General features: G+C 40.4%; 1 protein-coding gene across 39 annotated transcripts in view; it reads right to left on the bottom strand.

Moving 5' to 3' along the window:
• The window catches only part of ZBTB20 (zinc finger and BTB domain containing 20), a 526,186-nt gene that overhangs the window by 376,819 nt on the left and 131,560 nt on the right, over positions 1-17,807 (bottom strand). For 38 of the 39 annotated variants that reach the window (XM_068697248.1, XM_068697214.1, XM_068697255.1 and 35 more), the window contains one exon: positions 7,326-7,447. The gene's annotated coding sequence lies outside the window, so the exon portion shown is untranslated. Of the gene's footprint in view, positions 1-7,325; positions 7,448-17,486; positions 17,779-17,807 lie in introns of those variants that run through there. The other variant, XM_068697333.1, reaches the window with a different exon arrangement.

Genomic DNA, 17,807 nt, shown 5'->3' on the forward strand with positions numbered 1-17,807 from the left:
GAGGGAAGAGTTGTGTTTAGGCAGAGAAACTGTGAACTAAAGCCAACAGAGTGGCAGGAGGGGTCTCTGCCATCAGGAATTTTGGCATCTGTAACAACTTCAGTCAGTGAATCCCAAGAGAAGACATGCATCATCACCGATGAAACTGCGAGCACAACAGACTTGATTATTAATCAGATGCAAAGCTAAACTAACTTGGCTCCTACCGGACAAATCTTCAGCAGCCTCCTTTGTGCATCTACCTGAGCACAAAATGGCCTGTTAGCTAATGCTCCTGCTACAGCAGCCCTCTCTTCCACCACGAGCACAAAGACTAATTCATCACGCTGGAAGCAGAAAAAACCCTCCCTCTATTCAGCTGGTAGTGTTCATAAAAAGCCCTACCCTCACCATACTCCCCAAACCATCCCACTCCTGCAAATGTATACATCATAAACATCCAGGTCTGGAATTTACAGTCAACAAACAGCAACACAAACAACCACCAGAGAATGTATAAACATTTGGAGGAGCAAAAATACTCAGCCTGGCTGCCCCACACACAGTGTTTATTTATCTCCGTTGCAGAAGATCAATGGGAGAAGACATTCAAAGCAGCTTTTTAAGCAAAGTGTCACTCTGGGTTAGCTTGTGTCAGTGGGGCTTCTTCCGAGTACTCGTGTCACCATAAGAGAGGTATGCGTGCAGATAGTTTTCTTGGTCCTTTCCTCCAGTCGTGGCAGCTGGGCACCAGCAAGCAGGGAGGAGAAGGGCTGCTAGCCCGATCAAGTTACTGATTTAACATTTAGAGTCTTTGCAGCTCGAGAGAAAATTGCTGTGTATTTGTAACCTGAATGCAGGTCAGTAACTTCCAAAGGTCAGGCTGAATGTTTAAGATCTTTTTGTTATTAATTCCCCCACCCCCAGCTCCCAGCTCTGTGAATGCCAACGAGCAGACTCAACTTCTATTAAGCTGCAGAGCAGTTAGCGTGCACGTCTGAAGACCAGGAGGTCCTCAAGAAGATGCAAAACTGTTTTGCAACAATGCCACTGTCACACAAGACCTGCTTTTTAAAGCAGAGATTTCTTTACTGGGGTTTCTTCATCTGTTGCTAACCTATTAGCCTAATGCCAAGGCAACTGACTTTTCTCCATCCACTTATTTCACTTTTTAGGGATGCACACAACCTATTTTTGTGTTATCTTGCACAAATTTACACAAGATCACAAGATTTGATGATGCTCCTTAATAACAGAGCTAACTCCCCATAATACATCGCCCTTCTACAACGCCTTTAATCCACAGATATCAAAGCACTTTGCAAACAATGCATTTGCCTTACAACAACCCTCCCACACCTCGTGTTAGGTCCGGATCATTATCCATACTTCACAGAATCACAGAATTTTCTAGGTTGGAAGAGACCTCAAGATCATCGAGTCCAACCTCTGACCTAACACTAACAGTCCCCACTAAACCATATCTCTAAGCTCTACATCTAAACGTCTTTTGAAGACTTCCAGGGATGGTGACTCCACCACCTCCCTGGGCAGCCCGTTCCAGTGCCTAACAACCCTTTCAGTAAAGAAATTCTTCCTAACATCTAACCTAAAACTCCCCTGGCGTAACTTTAGCCCATTCCCCCTCGTCCTGTCACCAGGCACATGGGAGAACAGGCCAACCCCCACCTCGCTACAGCCTCCTTTAATGTACTTATACAGAGCAATAAGGTCACCCCTGAGCCTCCTCTTCTCTAGGCTGAACAAGCCCAGCTCCTTCAGCCGCTCCTCGTAGGACTTGCTCTCCAGGAGTCACTGTCAAGGAAAACTGAAGCAGAGTAAGATAATGCAATTTAGCAGGGTTACAAAGAAAGCGGTAAAAATCGGAGCAGAATGTGAGTTTCCTGACTTTCTAGCTCCGTGATTCATCAGAAACCCAGTCATCTGGAATAATGATAAACTCTATTGCATTTCACAACACTTTGGGTAGATTTATATGTGGTAAATTTACATTTGTCCCACACAAATACTATATGTGGCATATGCTATTGGCTTTGCAAGTGTCCTTTGTCTATACATCATCTTTTAAGTTAGGGGATAGGGGACTAGGGGAAATACTTGCACTAACACAAAAACTTTGATGTGTTCTGTCCAAAGGATGAAACTCCAGTTTGAGAAATCTTGAGATGATGACAAAGAATACACCTAAAGCATCACAATACCTTTCAAGCTAATTCCATTCTTGTGCAATTTTGGAGCCCAGCCTCCAAAAGAGACAGGACAATAATCCAAGTGTGCGACTGTTGCATTTCTGTGGGTATGGCAATCAAAGCAAGCATCTGCCTCCTGCGAGGCTGTGCGATGCCAAGGGATCACATGAAGAAGTCAGTTTTTTTCCCCTACTGTGGTTGACTATACACACTCTCCTATTGTGCCTCATCAAAGAGCTGATGAGGGAGGAGTGGAGCGTACTGAAAGAGCAAACAGAAACAGAGCTAGGGACAATAGATGAAAGCAGAATAGCGATTCTGTGGAAATAGTTTGTGGACTGTACTACTTCAGGTCAAATTCAGATCTGAGGACAACAGACTGAGCTTTTCTGGAGCAGCACCTAGGGTAGCAGTGATCTGATTAACCATCAGCTTACGGGAAGCTTTGCATTAACTTCAGACGGTTCTGATCTGAGGGAAAAGCATCTGCACTCTCAAGACTCTGGTTTCTCCCTTTCACTTAGGGTTTTTAGATCACATACTCTTCTATTCCAGGTTTAAAGCACTGGACTTAATGGTGAACCATTGGTTTAGCTTTCTAAAACCATCACACATTTTTGAAACCAGATGAGTATGTGCCCACACACTTGGTAGTAAAGCAAACTTGGTTTGAGGGCCAACGTCTTGTGGAGTTTATGGACAATGCTGAGAAGGCAATACTATTAAATTTCAGGCTTTCGTGTAAGTTATAATGATGCCTTACTTCCTCCCTTAAACATAATTCAAAATTTGCCATGACATCCCCTAGGTAACCACCTGCAATGATTAATTTTTCCAAGGAAAACTTTTTTTGCACTATTGATGCCATAACCTTCTACCACTATATCCTTATACAGGACTAGTCTTTTGTTTTAATGACTTGAAAAATCTCTTAAGATCCTTTACCCAAGACTTTTATGAGCAAGTAGCTCTCTGCTCTGGGAACGTCATCTCCATTACTAACTGTAAAAAGTGGTGCTTATGTATCCCACACCAACACTGAAACATAATCAAATAAGGAATACTGGTTAGATATTAGACACTGAGCACAGCAAAATAGATACACTGAATCTTCAGTAATTGTCAGAAGAACACAGCTTATTGAGAACAGATCCTGCTTCACAGGAATGCAAAATTCTAATTTGTAATTTAGCACTAAAGAGGAAGAGAAAGTGCAGCCTAACATACTTTCCACTGATAAGGCACCCTACATTCCTACTGCTTGTAAAGGTATCACACTGAAAGAAATACAATTTGGATGCTCACACAGTACCCTCAACCATACAAGCATACGATCAAATGTTATTCATGCAACATTATCAATATTCTACTTACCGGTGTCTAAAAGTTGACTGTTCATTATACTGAACAAACTCCTTTAATTTGTTATTTTTCTGGTTATGCATCTCAGTTTCTCAAGTGGGGGCACACTCCTACCCCATCCATTACAAGACCCCTCTGTAATATATTTGCCCAAATCAGTGCACTCAAACTCCTACAGAAATTATCCAACAGCATGAGCCAGCCTGGAAAAAAAAGTCTGCCTTGCTGTGAAAGAAGACATTACCCCACCAGAACTATCACTCTCATGGCTTTTTCTTTTTTTATTTATTTTTTTAATGGAAGCAAAAACCCCTGTCATCTCACCTACTCCTCTTTTAATAAGGAATGACTGCCGTGACTACCCCCATCTAGAACCACCATTCACTGCCAGCACCTCTGCTCTCCTCGTGTGCTTAGAGAACAACTGATTAGCACTTTGCATAATTAACCTGATTAGCACTGTGCATAATCAAACTGATTAGCACTTTGCATAATTAAAAAGAAATAATAATAATAACAATAATAAGCAGTAGGTAATAGCAAAAGCTGCTAGTCCCATTGCCTGTTCGTTAGCTCTAGGATTAGTTTAGTGCAGCATATTTTATTTAAAACTTTTTTTTAAAAAGATGCACAAGCTCACAAGCTCCTGAGAAATAGAAGTTAAAAAAAAATCTCATCTATTTTCAGATCATTGATGAAAATATTGGTTGTTTCACATTACAACTTAGCATTTCTTTTGCCCTTCTGTTGCAGCTGAAGACATTTTAGAGGAAGATGTCACACTTGATGGACCACTGGTCTTATTCCCACATCTGTCTAGAGTACTGATTTTGGATTCATTATCACAGGATATGGACACCTCACATATACCTGCAATATATTTTGAGCCCAGGAAAGCTGTATAACACTTTTTGTAAAGATGACCAAAGTATTAACACATGCATCCTCCAAAAGTACACACTGAATTCTCTGCCTGCCCCGAACACAGGAAGTTTGGAGAGCAATATGCAATTAATCAGACTCCTGCCCCTAACCCTGTATCTTTCTTCTCCCATTTGAACATATTCTTATCTGCATGTGCATTCGGTGCCCTGCTCAAGAACACATTGCAAGACAAAGCACTGTCCTTGACTGCTAGGCTCCTGTACAAACATCTCAACTGGTGTTTCAGGATTAACACAAATTCTTCAGATTTTGGGACGTGGCTGAAGTTGTTCCTATAGGCTGCACACTGCATGAAAACAGTGTTAAATATTTATATCACTAGTGACTCAACTCTCCTAGGACATGCAATGCCAGACAGCCTAGAAGTGCGGTGCCCCAAGTGAGTGGGTAAAGCATTAACATTTTCTGTTTACTCATGTTGCCTCATACCTCCCACTCACCACAATACGCTGTGTTTCACCTTACTTTATTAATCTCATCCTTCTCCAGAATCTTCATATTACAGCTCAGGTTCTTCTTGTATTCCCATTAGAGTAATCCTCACCTTACATCTTCTGCTTGAGGTACTCTCCTTCCAGAATACCTTGAATGTTCAAGAATAATTTGAATAGAATGAAGGCATTCTCCTTCAAGAACACTCACTGCTGACCGTCCACTGTATCCTTACAACGACCTTGCCTACACTTCCCATCATGTAGGGGACACACATTGCAGCTCCTCTGCTGATGGCTCAGCAAGCACGGTTGGGACATGGAGCAACCAGGGAGTCAGGCTCCTTCTGAGTGATCAGCCCCATCTGCCCTGCAGCTGTCTAGACAGGAATTGCTGCCTCTGGACTCAGATGCAGCACATCAGCACATTGAATAGACCTGTCCTAGAACAATGACAAAAATTCCCCACTGTGCTATAGTTTCTCTCATAAATGTTCTCTCATAAAATAAACCAATGAGAAACTGTGGGGGGAAAGAGTAATAAAAGAGCATCTTGTCATAATTAACTGGAAATGTATTACTCATGCATGGGGGCCTCTCCATCACCCCAAGCAAAAGAACCCATATGAACAGCAAAGGGTGCAGAGCTAGTTCCTCTTTTCACAAGTTGTTTAGTTTCTGAAAAGTGTTGCTGTAGAGATTTTTCAAGTCCAAATGTTCCTGGGGAAGGTAGTTCCAGTAATTCTGGGAAGGAAGCCAATCCCTTGGCTTTATGTGTAAATATTTAAACAACATTGTTTTTATATACATACATTTATACACATATACATATATGTCTTTAGATTTCCAGACTTGCAAAACGGGAACTGAAAAAATATGCCAAAGTATAGTTATCGGCTCGCTTGACTGAACCATGACAACTGACCATCAGAAACAAAATACAATACCAACTTCGAGCCATGTTGCCTGTGTATACTAATCCACTCAAACAGAAGAGTGGACAGATCAGAGCTACAGATTCTAAGGCAGAGAGATTGAAGTCTTAAAATTTATCTCCTTAGAAGTGGCAAGAGCGTAAGATTCATCAATTCTAAGCCTTTCAGAGCCTAGATGGACGCTGAGAGCTCCACTCACAGGTGTGGGTTCTCCAGCCTTTAAGGACACAAAGCTTCACATTCCTAGCATTTTAATGCTCCAAGCTGCAACTTTATGTTTAGAAAAGTCACTGCTGTTTTAAGCTTGAATCAGGTTCATACCTCAAAAGGGATTACCTGGTAGAAAATTCCACCAAAGAATGGAAACATACCTGGTGTTGAGATTTAGTGAACAATGTGGAAAAAATACTTTAAAATTGTTGAGGAGGAGGTAGATAAAATGAAGGAAGATGATTTAGTGAGCATAAGGCAGACACTCAGGGCATATGATGAATAAATCAATCCATGAATATAAAATTTACCACATGGACTCCACCTGTATACACTCAGTAAGCAAAAACACACCCTAATACAAAGTACATGCATGCATGATTTAAAGAAATCAAACATTTATGAACACAGGATTTGTGTGTCGCTTCAAATACATATATATACACATAGAACAGCCACTGCGAGTTTTAAGATCAGAGAAGTATACACACAAAAACACAGAGAAGAAAGGACCAAGAGTAGGGCAAGTCTTTTAGAAAATATTTTAATGGCTTTACAAAAAGCCCTCACCCAAAGTTTGAGGATTTTTTGCAATCTTACATTTTCTATTGCAAAATACACCTGCTTTCTTTTCTCCTCCCCCCCCCAACTAAATATTTCTTCCATCTAATGACTCTCTTTATTAGACAGCATCTAATTTGCATACATTTACATACAATTTAACTGCTAGCTTGTGAGAACAAAGAAATGGCTCGGTATTGTACTGAAGGACAATACTCAGAAAAGGAAGGTATAAAATCCAGCTAGCTCGGTGGCTGTGTATTCTCTTTGTTTCAGAAATACCAGGATTTTTAAACACACCACTTAAAGGGTGAAAAAGATTATTTCATCAAACAATGAAAAAAGATACAGTGCAGCTCCCTTTTAACACATTCTCTCTCTGGCCTGGTTAATGGGATTTAAGGGTCCAAGATTTCTTTGCTTTCTTCTGTTTCCTTTATTAGAACTGATGGATTTAATTCTGTCACATATTTTACTTCATATTTTATTCCTATAACAATCTATGCTGAAGTTCAGCTCCAATGCTAATTCAATACTATCTTCCTTTCCTTACTGTCAGCCTGGAACAGGACTGAATGATCTTTGATGGGCATGAAGTAGTTTGCCCTCAATGCCCAGTGCTAATGGATTTTAGAGAGAGTCTGCCAGAATTTTACCTTGTGGCAACAAGTAGAGAGATAATGAAAACTTACCATGTAGCTGACTGGGAATCAACAGGAAGGGAAGCAGGGCAGAGCTCCACTTGTGAGAACAGGGAGGGACTGTGGTCAGAGTAAATGCAGGATGCAAGGGATGTATCAAGCCCCCTAGTTCCCTGGAAGAAGAAGAGAAAAAGATCTTTAAGATGTCACAAAGGCAAAAACCTTTAGAAACAGTTGGCAGAAGCTCCAATACAGGCCCTACCAAGAGCACAATACGTCAGCAAAAGCTTTTTCTCCACAGGCTTTACAGTGAGGGTACCAATTGCAGAGAATAGCTGCAATTCTATTCCACGTGGAAGCGACTTAAAAGTTTCACAGGAAGAACAAAAAGCATGATTTCAGGCTGCATGCTGCACATTTCTATGTCCCCTCAAACGTGTGAAACCCAGCGAAGCACAGTAGTTTGCCATTTGTTGCGGCCTACACAGCAGCTAGCATCGCTGCCCAACTCTCCTCAGCAACATACTCAAGGACTCGTGCTCAGCAGGCCAAGCAATGCCTGTTTTTGCAAAGGCAAAATACTGACATTCAATAGTAGAAGGACAGGGGAGAAGAACCCATTAGGCACATTATATGAACCTATCCTACAGAAACACGGCAGGTGTAGCCCTTTCTAGTGCAGGCAGCCCTACTGAAATCTACTGGAACAAGGCATGGTAACAAGTATTAGGCCAAGCCAGCTTGTTTACCAAGCAGGTGTGGTATTTAGCGTTCAGCAATCATCTGCTTGGTTCATTTTGTCCCAGCCACGGTTTTACAGGCCCAGCAGAAGGCCAAGGGTTAACATGGCAGGCGTTCGCACACCCGTGGCACAGGGACACCGTGACAGAAGATGGAGGATCTGTGTTGCGAGCTGTACGTAGAGGAAACTCGTACTGATGCTTCCCTGATGTGCCTCACTGGCACTCAAAATACGTTATAGATTATTTGCAGACACAAATTTTAATTTAAAGCTGGCTGAAATGTTAATGAAGTTTTAGCTGTTTTTCAAAGGGGAAAACTCCCTACTGCTTACAAAAAAAAAAAAAAAAGCCTACCGCTTCCTGCCTGTTCATCTTCTAATGGCATATAGCAACCAAACCCAATAAAAGAAATTAATCAAGCCTTCAAATCATTTTCCCTTTTTCAAGGATGGAAAGGTTGAGGTGTGTGATCTTCAGAAGTTCTGATGCATACCAAAATGCTGGTTTTAGCAAACAGCGAAAAAAGTAAATTCCAAAGCCAAAGTTCCTTTAACTTTCATATCCTGTACTCACGGCTTACATTGCTAAAACCATTGGGTTATTATTTCGAGAACCTTACCAGTGTTGTTCCACTGCAATCTGAGCTAATTTAAATTGCAGCTGCAACAATCTCAGCCTTCCCTCTTGTTTTTTTCTCTCCTGGACACATGTGCCTGACCCTATCCTTGAGCCAGAACTGGGTAACTGGTTCAGGGGGCTTTCAGCTGAATGAATGTTCCTTTTTCATATTTCCAGCCAAATCAACCTCCAGCCACAGCTCAACATCCAGTCATGACATTTTGGGGTTAGAGCTAAGGAGGGAGCAGGACTGCACAAGTGAAGGAACAAGAGAGGCCTTGATGTCAATCAGTTTAAGCTTCTGCGTACCTACGTCTTGAGAAGTCCAGGGCTGCTTTGGTATGGTGTGGAAGCAATGCTCCTATCACATTGCTGGAAACCAAAGCAATCACGGCTTTACAGGTAGAAAAAAATGCCACCACCTCACATGCTAACCTAAAATAAACTGACGGGCTATACAGATCATGCAGAACAGATGCAGTGTGCTTTTGATGAAAAATAGCTTGAGATAATGGTGCACTGCTACAATCTGCACCAGGGGCAATTTCCAAGTGGCAGATTGAATTAGCCTCAAGTGACATGCATTACAGTAATGCTTCCCTGAGGCAATAAGGCAAGGTCCCACATTCAAAAGGAAAGAATTGAGCTTTCTTGCCAACGGCAAATGATAAAGCGCACGATTAAGAACCACTGTTACTAGGACATCCAGAAGCTCCTGGAAATCCTTCAAGGACTTCAGAAAATACATTTGGAAATAGAGAGCAGGAATTTTCTTTTTCATCTCTGCAGTTATGATATTAAGCATCTCTTGCTACTTTCTCAGTGCACAACCATTAATTCCAGCCAGAGTGGAATCTAAGCTTTCTAACACCATCATTTCTGAAGTCACTCTGCACTAGCAATTGTGGGATATACATCTGGATTTCAGGTGAATACAGAAGACATTGCAGTCCAAATGTCCTCTTTTAGCTTGTTTGCTTCATGTGTAACAAAAAAAAAAAAAAAATTAAACCCTATGTGAGAGAGATCCTAGGGCAACAAGTAATCACCCAACACCATCATCCACAATTTCTTCAGGAGGAGTCACTAATGAACAACTTGACTAGCCAGTTAACATCCACAGATGATTCATCATCTTGGAAATTACAGTGGCTAAGAAAACTAGAAGGAACAGTGTGGATACCTGATCATTAGTTCAACAACCAATACCAACCTTTTCAGTACCAGAGTCCGTCAGAATTTTCATACCTCAATTGCAACCAGGCCTCAAGGGCAGAATACCAGATCAGACATCAGAACTGGCAGCTTTTTTTCCTTCCACAACAATGAAATAATACCTTCTTGTGCAGTGTTATATAACAGCACACGCGATTCTGAAGCAACGGCATCCGCACAACTAATTATTTTTATTGCGGCGTTATATATGCTCTGAAGAGATCTGTAGTTACCCTATCAATCACGAACAGATGCACAGGTTGTTACACAATTTTATACACGTTCAAGTTATGTGACCAATATGATAGCTTGGCTGGTTTACCAACAGGAGACTGCTGTTTTCTTTGAGCTGCCCATAGGATACGGCTTCCCGATAACAGTACAACCCAATCAGGCATACATTCTTGCTATAAAGTTTCTGAATATTTCTTTCTATAAAACAATGGTCCACTGGAAGACATGCATACACATTAATGTATGTATATGCATACATCTATAAAATACTTCAGTAAATACTTGTAATTAACACCTAATTGCAACAGTATCATTAGCTCATCATCACAATTGTTTGATTAAATGAATTATGTTCTCCAACTTACAACAGTGCCTACATCAGCTTTGACGGTCATTAAAACAATGAGGAGAACCTAAGGATTTTAAATGATGCCAATATTTGAATACTTTCTATTCGAGGGTTCTTGATTGGTTTAAGTAGTATATTACCACAACACCAGCCTCAAATTTTATCTTCACTCTAACAATTCTTCTTGGAACTAAAAGCAGGTGAAACAAACTGCAAACTGTTCATCCAATTTTTCCCTTTCTTTTGTTGTTATATACTCCACTGAAGCAGAGAGATGAAAGTATAAAGTTGGTGTAAGCAGAAGAATAATTCAGTGAAAAGTAGCCCCTCTTGTATCTAATTAAGTTCTGGCATTTATGAATTTCCACTTTTTTTGCACATAGCTGTCTCATTACATTTTGCGTTACACATTATGGGTGGGATTATCAAAAGGAACAATGGTGTGATTCTCTTTCCACTAAAACCACAGTGAAGCAGTTCTAGCTGAATCCATCAGCAGCACGTTCAGGCCAGCTTCACAAGCTTTTGAAAATCCTCCCCCTTCCCCACCTGCCTGCAAAGTGGGGAGAAGCAGAAGCAGAGCACAAAAGATTCCACCAGCTTGTGCCTGAGTAGCAACAAGTTGCAGCTTGTACAATTCTGTCAAGATAAAGATGCTGAGAATTCCCTTCTAAACACAAACAATATTTCAGAAGCTAGAAATTCTTCCAAACATTCACTTTGACTTGATAAATTTTATTAAATACAATTTGCCACAGCAGCATTTTGAAACATGATAGCTAGAGCATGAATAGGTCATTTTTACACACACAGAAGTAAAATCTATCCAGTTGTGTATAGAGCGTAAATTATGTATGCAGGCCCACACACCCCGAGATAACGAAATTACCCAGCTTGCACACCAAGCAAGTCAGAAACTGTGTATTCAGATACCAAAGTCAAGCCCAAGCCAATCAGTCCTGCAAAGCAGCTGCTATCTCAGTTGCTTATTAGTTCACAAGAACACTGGCCACGACCAAAGGCTTACAGTATGCACTGAACAGCATTGGGTCTGCTTTCAAAAGCCTGCACAAACACAACCATGGATGAATACTATCAGAGGGAGGGGGTAGTACAGAAACCTGTTTTAAAATTTTCCTCAAAACATGATTATTTTTTTTTTAAAACACTGAAGAGAAAACCCTTAATCTTCAATACTACATAATAACAGAATCATGCTGTTTTGTGGCAGAATGCTAAGTTTCATTTTCAGCAGGAAAAAAAAGTGTATAATAATTTTCCTGATTTAGATGGGTTTTAGGTCAACCTTAGCTACATACAAATGAATGTTTTGTTCAAATTACAGGGTAATTTTAATTAGGACACCCTGTTAGACATCCTGTTGTTCTATTTAATGGACTTTCTCAATTATGAGAAGAAACACCTCCCCATCCACCCGTGATTCAAGTTAAGGTAAAGATTATGCTAAATAAATATACAAAGATAAAAGATATTTATCCTGCATTAGATCTTTTTATTTCTCTTGATCTTTATTTGGCAACTTCTATATTAAAAGGGCAGAGTTCAGAACTCAGCACCCATTAAACACCTGTTTAAAAACCACTTGAAGCACTGGAAACAGCCAAATATGTCCCAATTAAGCAGAAATGTTGGCACTGCTGTCCCAAGTAAGGAACACCCATTGCCATTTGCTCTCATTAAGTTAAACAGGTTTCTTGGGACATAGCTGAATTCCTGATTACGTGCATTGCAAATGGATGGAGAACACCAGAACAATAAAATTTAATTCGGCATAGCCTTCTGTCCAGTTGTCGAGCACAGTATTTCGGGAGAAGCGGCTGAAGCTTTGGGAAGCGCCCAAGAGTTACATGCTGGGTACAACATAATTCACTCTTCTGTCAAGGAACTCTTGGTTGACCTGAGAGAATCAGCCCTAGGTTTCTTCTCAGCAGCACTCCCTGAGATTAAGAGCCAATTCCCTTTTCTCAGCATTTCCTCCTCTGTACCTGGTGTTAGTTTGACTGTCTTACACACTTTCATTTGTTAGTTAGAAGCATGATACGCTACCTTTTATATTCACTCCAGTGTTAAATCAGTCACCGACTGCTTGATTTCATACGTTTATGAGTTCAGTGATGGAATGACAAGCCCACAAAATAAAGGCTTTGTTCATAGATCAGACGCGGTACTGCAAGTTTTCAAAATATTTTTGTCAATGTATTTTAAGACTCTTCCAGAGGGACCAACTGCATGGCTAACAGAAGAATCCTGTCTCTATCATCCATTTAACCTCCCGGCCTCTATCAAGGATGCAGACATGCTTGCCAATAAGCGACAAAGTCAAGTGGTCTTTTTCCAAAAACTCAACAATACATTTCAGGGTGGTGCCACTAGAAACCCACTAGACAGAATCAGAGCAGAGTCATAGTGATTAAAAAGTATGTCTGAAATGGTTCTAATATCCATGCTCAATCCTCTATAATCCCACTTCATTATCAATTTATTAACTTCCTTTGTTGTCCTTTCTGTCACACTCCTGTGCTACTCACTAATATATCTTAGTTTTTAAGGTGATTTACTCCATAAGCACAAAAAGCTAGCATGCATGGCATAAAACTGATCAGCCAACTGTATCCGAGTAAAGGATGTGCAGTCTCTAAACTGATACCTTAAAGTTATTTAAAAAAAAAAAAAATGGTTTAGCACTATATACACACAACTTAATTTACAACTCATATAACCAGGATGAAAACAAAAAAAAAAACTCTCTATTTTTCTCTTCAGTTTTGCCACACAGACCTCATATGAAGCCTGTTGGTTTTCTAGTACCTTTTGTACTTAGTGTAGAATTCACAATTATTTAGCGCCTACATTTCTAAGTAAACTTCAGTACAAGAAAAAAACATTCTGGGAATATAAGATATCAGCTAGCAATAGCTACTGACCTAAAACTATATATATTTTCAAGACAACCATAAGAGTGGCAGATGCTTTCTTGTTCTGGCTGGCTACAAAAGACACCAAGAAATCCTAAGATAGACACTTGCATACTTACTCTTTGCTTGTCCTCTCCTTCCCTCCCCCTTCCAATAGCAAGTATTTTTGCATACAAACAACACTTTTCTGATTTGCTGTTGCTCTTTATTTAGATATCCACGGGTGCTATATTCACTGCGGTCTCAAGAACAGTTTCCCTTCCATATTCCTACTGATCTCAACAAGAACGCTGGGCACCAAAAACATCTGAAAGCGATAAATACTCCATGCTCTGAATAAAATAATGGAGAATAAATAAGTGTTGCTGCTTATAGCAAAAACGCTTTACAGCAATATTCCCAAAACTTGAGGGCCACTGTCCTTACTAATGCTTAAATTAGGAAATTACTAACTTCCCCTCTTACAATTGCAGGCTGACATGTTCAGCAGATAGCATTTGTAGTTGCAGCATTTCCAGACTACAAAGAGCTGTGAGTGCTATCACTATGAACGGATGTTTTTATTAGTAGACTTTTTTTTTTTTTTAAGACAGTAACCAGAAGGGAGTAAGGAAGTGGGAGCACAGGTGCAAACAGAAAAAGAAGCAAGCCCCACTACAGATCACTACAGCACATGAGAAAAATCAAGTGATGACATGACCTTACTGGCTTTGTCAGAGTGATTCCAGGTCGATTGGAATACTGGTTTTCATCTTCTTCTGCATCTCTGTTAGACAATTATTAAAACTGTTTAACAGCATCACTTTCATAGACACTGATGACCCATTATATATGACTTGTACCTCAGCACACCAAGCAACCTGAAAGCAAATTTTACTACATCTAAAACAGTAGTATTCCACGCTGTAGAAATAAAGAGCACCTGCTCTGCAATACAGTTACTGAAAGGGTGGAAGCAATTCATGCTATACATTTCAACTGGCTTTTCACTTCTGCTGAAAGGGAAGTGTATATCTAACCATAAAGAAGTTGCTGCTAGACCCTTCGATGCCCCAGCTTGCCAAACAAAAGGACCTGCAGATTGATGCTTCAGCTATGGAATATTCCAAGGGAGGAAAGACTTGGCTTATATCACAGAAATCACATCATCTATTTATATGTGATATAAATAAGAGATATAGGTTAAAAGGAGAGGAAAGAACAGCTTTTGACTTCTAACTGCATACAACAGCAGCTTTTAAGGCAGGCATGACCATGTATCCAAGCCCTAGGAATAAGTGGTAACACTCAACAGGTGGGGGGAGAAAAAAGAGAAAGGCAGGAGGTACCGGAATAGGCTAATACTTTCTGCAATACAGAAGCCTACCCAAATATTTACAGCCAAAGAAACAAAATAAGAGTTCAAAATCACCCTTGTATTAGGAAATACTCTCCTCATACTATCAGGACCCCACAGTGGAGCAGCACCTTTCAAGACAAAGTGCAGAACTGCAGTCTTGAAACAGAAACTGAAGTAGAGAAGGAAGAGAGCAAGAATCGAGGTGTGGGAAGAACAGGGAAGACAAAAACGGCTGGAATTAAGAATCCAGGTAAAGCCCTTACCGCTCAAGCAGGGCTGCAGGGAGTTAAGAAAAAAGGAGAGAGAGGCACATAAACTTTATGCACAAAGTGAGGGGAAGTCAGTGGAGGGATATATTACAAAAATTAATGTTTCAATATGCCATCTTGCAATATCATATTGAAAACCACACCACTGTGTGTTGTTACTGTATTTGACCAAGTGTACCATCGTGTTTAATTTGAACTTTATGATAAATCACATGATACAGGAAGGCAACCAAGTGACTCACAGTCCCCTTTGAAATCTTACCCTATTAAAACTTAGATTGTAGCAGCAACACAGTAACCAAAACCTACTGACACTACACTGTAGGAAGGGAACAGAAATATTGAAAAGCACATCCCCGGACTATTTGGTCATTTGTTAGACATGAACAGTAACTTCCCTGTGCCAGCAGTTACTGTTGGACTAAGCAGTAGATAAATTTGATGTGTGCATCTGATACAGCAAGCCACAGGCTGCCCAATTTTCTAAGGAGTGCACAGACACTCTGCACACCTGAGCACGATTAAGTCTTACTGCTTATGAAGAAGAGTCTGTATTGGCAGGGTATTCATTGGCTTGAAGGGGAGGGAGGCAGTTGGAGGAGAAGCGCAAACCTGTTTCTGCTCACTGCCACCAACATTACTGCAGGCACCAGTAATGAGGTGGACAGGCTAGAAGGGAAACGGGATATAGACCAGGAATGCTTTATCAGCTGCAAGATCAATGCTGGTTTTGGCACTACTTCCCCTCTAGTGAGTTATGGGGAGAGGAAAACAAACAAACAAACATACACGCACACAAAAACCACACACACCAAAAAAGAACACAACCACCCAAGCAGGTGCTAGCAATCTGAGACCACATGATGCCAGCTACAGCTGCTTCAAACTGATTCAATTACATCTGCCTGAACAGTCCCAGGACATTGAATCCACTGAAGAGAACCACAGGTTGAAGTGAGACCCAGTTCTTTGGGATTTTGACATTAAATTAAGGTGGAAATCCCCCCAGTTGAATTCAGGAGAGGAAATTCAGGCACAGACTGAAGCACATGGACGTACACAGTCTAGGATAAGATGGAAGCTGGAAGATAGCAGATGCAGAACACTGGAATACACAGCAAAAGCCCTTTGGAAAGAATGCCTTAACATTTTCCTGAAACAGCCTGACAGCACTGCCTTGTTTCCCAAAACACTGGGTGCAGTACATTTGCTCGAACATGCTCTTGGGATTGGGACTTCACTCCAAACCTTGTTTGTACAAAAAGGGGCCAAGCAGCTGGGAAATTCTGGAGTGTAGTGTGTCCTCATTAGCTCCCATCTGCCATCAGAACTCAGCTCATGGCAAGTTTGGCTAAGTCCTGGTGTTCTCAGGTCCAAATCTGGGTCAGTTTTAATTACACTATACAGAATTCAGTGTGCAGTTTTTAAATCCTTATTATACAGTGCAGAAGAACGGGCAGCTCTCCAACTAATCAATTTTTTAAAAGTACATATATAAAAATTTTAAACCAGGCTAGACAGACAGTGGGTGGAAGAGGGAAAAAAAAAAAAAAAGTATAAGCGAGTACAGGGGTGAGTTAAGAGAACTGTTAACAAAAGTGGGTCACCAGCAAGTTCTGCCTTAAAACTTCAAAGGAAGGGGGAAAAGAAAGAGAAAAAAATATATATATTTTTTAAGACAGTACAACTGATGTGCAAGATGTGTACAAGACATACTCCTTTTAGCATCAGCATAAGTTACACACAACAATGCTACAGCCAGATCACCATGAAGGGAAAAAAAGGACTCTTGTGGCTATAGGACCACATGGCAGACACTGCTTGACCTATTCCTATATGTTTTAACAGTCATATTGCCTGGATTGAAAAAATCTTTTTCGCCATGGACAAATACGAAGATCATGGCCTTTACCCCACAGTTATAGAAAAGGTGCAGTGGTTAGTTCAACAGGATCCTTGAATGCGATAATGAACTGACGTAATATTACTCTAAATTCTTACGTATTGAGTGTTTTTGAGCAAGTCTAATTGCTATTTATTTCTCCCTTTCCTATGCCCTCAAATAGCCATCAGCCAGGTCAGGACTTGAAAAGAGCTTTGTTTGCCAGGTTGCTGGCAAACAAAATAATAGGAGGAACAGAGAATTGCATGTTTTTCACTGAACAGACACTTGGGATAGGATAACACGCCAATTCTTATCTGTGTAAATTGGGCTAAAATCTACTCTTAAAGTCAACAACCAGACTCTACCCTGTTCAGAATCTTTGTCAGATGCAAGGGAGCAAACAGGAGTCTTCAGTGACAGCTACGTACATAAAGGTAGTTCAAGAATGGAGAAGGATGATCAAGGAGCAACGTAAATCGCAATGAAATGATATATGCTTGTTAGAAAAGTATAATATTCTGCCATTCCCCCTACACAAAAACTAAACCTTCAAAGAATTTCAAGTCTGCATTAACCATTTGTGTGAACAAATTCCTGTTAAAGAAAGATTTTCTCTTCACATACCTTGTGAAGAACCGTCAAAGCCGTTGTTTTATAGCTACAGCATAGGAGAAGCACAACACAATTCTGCGTTCTCCTTTTAAAGTAAATTTTCACCTCTTCCCCACATCTCCAACTGATAGGTGAACCCAGTATATCCTTCCACAGTTCAAAAGTATGCTGCTGACTATTTCAAGATCAACAAGCACTACAACGCTAAACTAACATGTTTTTTTTTTTCCTTTGAAAGAAAGCTTTTTCTTTATCGTAACCCCTCTCCCTCACACATCTGTAATAAATGTAAACCCACAGCTTAAACATACATTATGCAACAACCCAAGCAGA

This window comes from Anas acuta, chromosome 1, assembly GCF_963932015.1.
Source record: "Anas acuta chromosome 1, bAnaAcu1.1, whole genome shotgun sequence".
In the NCBI taxonomy this organism is placed as follows: domain Eukaryota; kingdom Metazoa; phylum Chordata; class Aves; order Anseriformes; family Anatidae; genus Anas; species Anas acuta.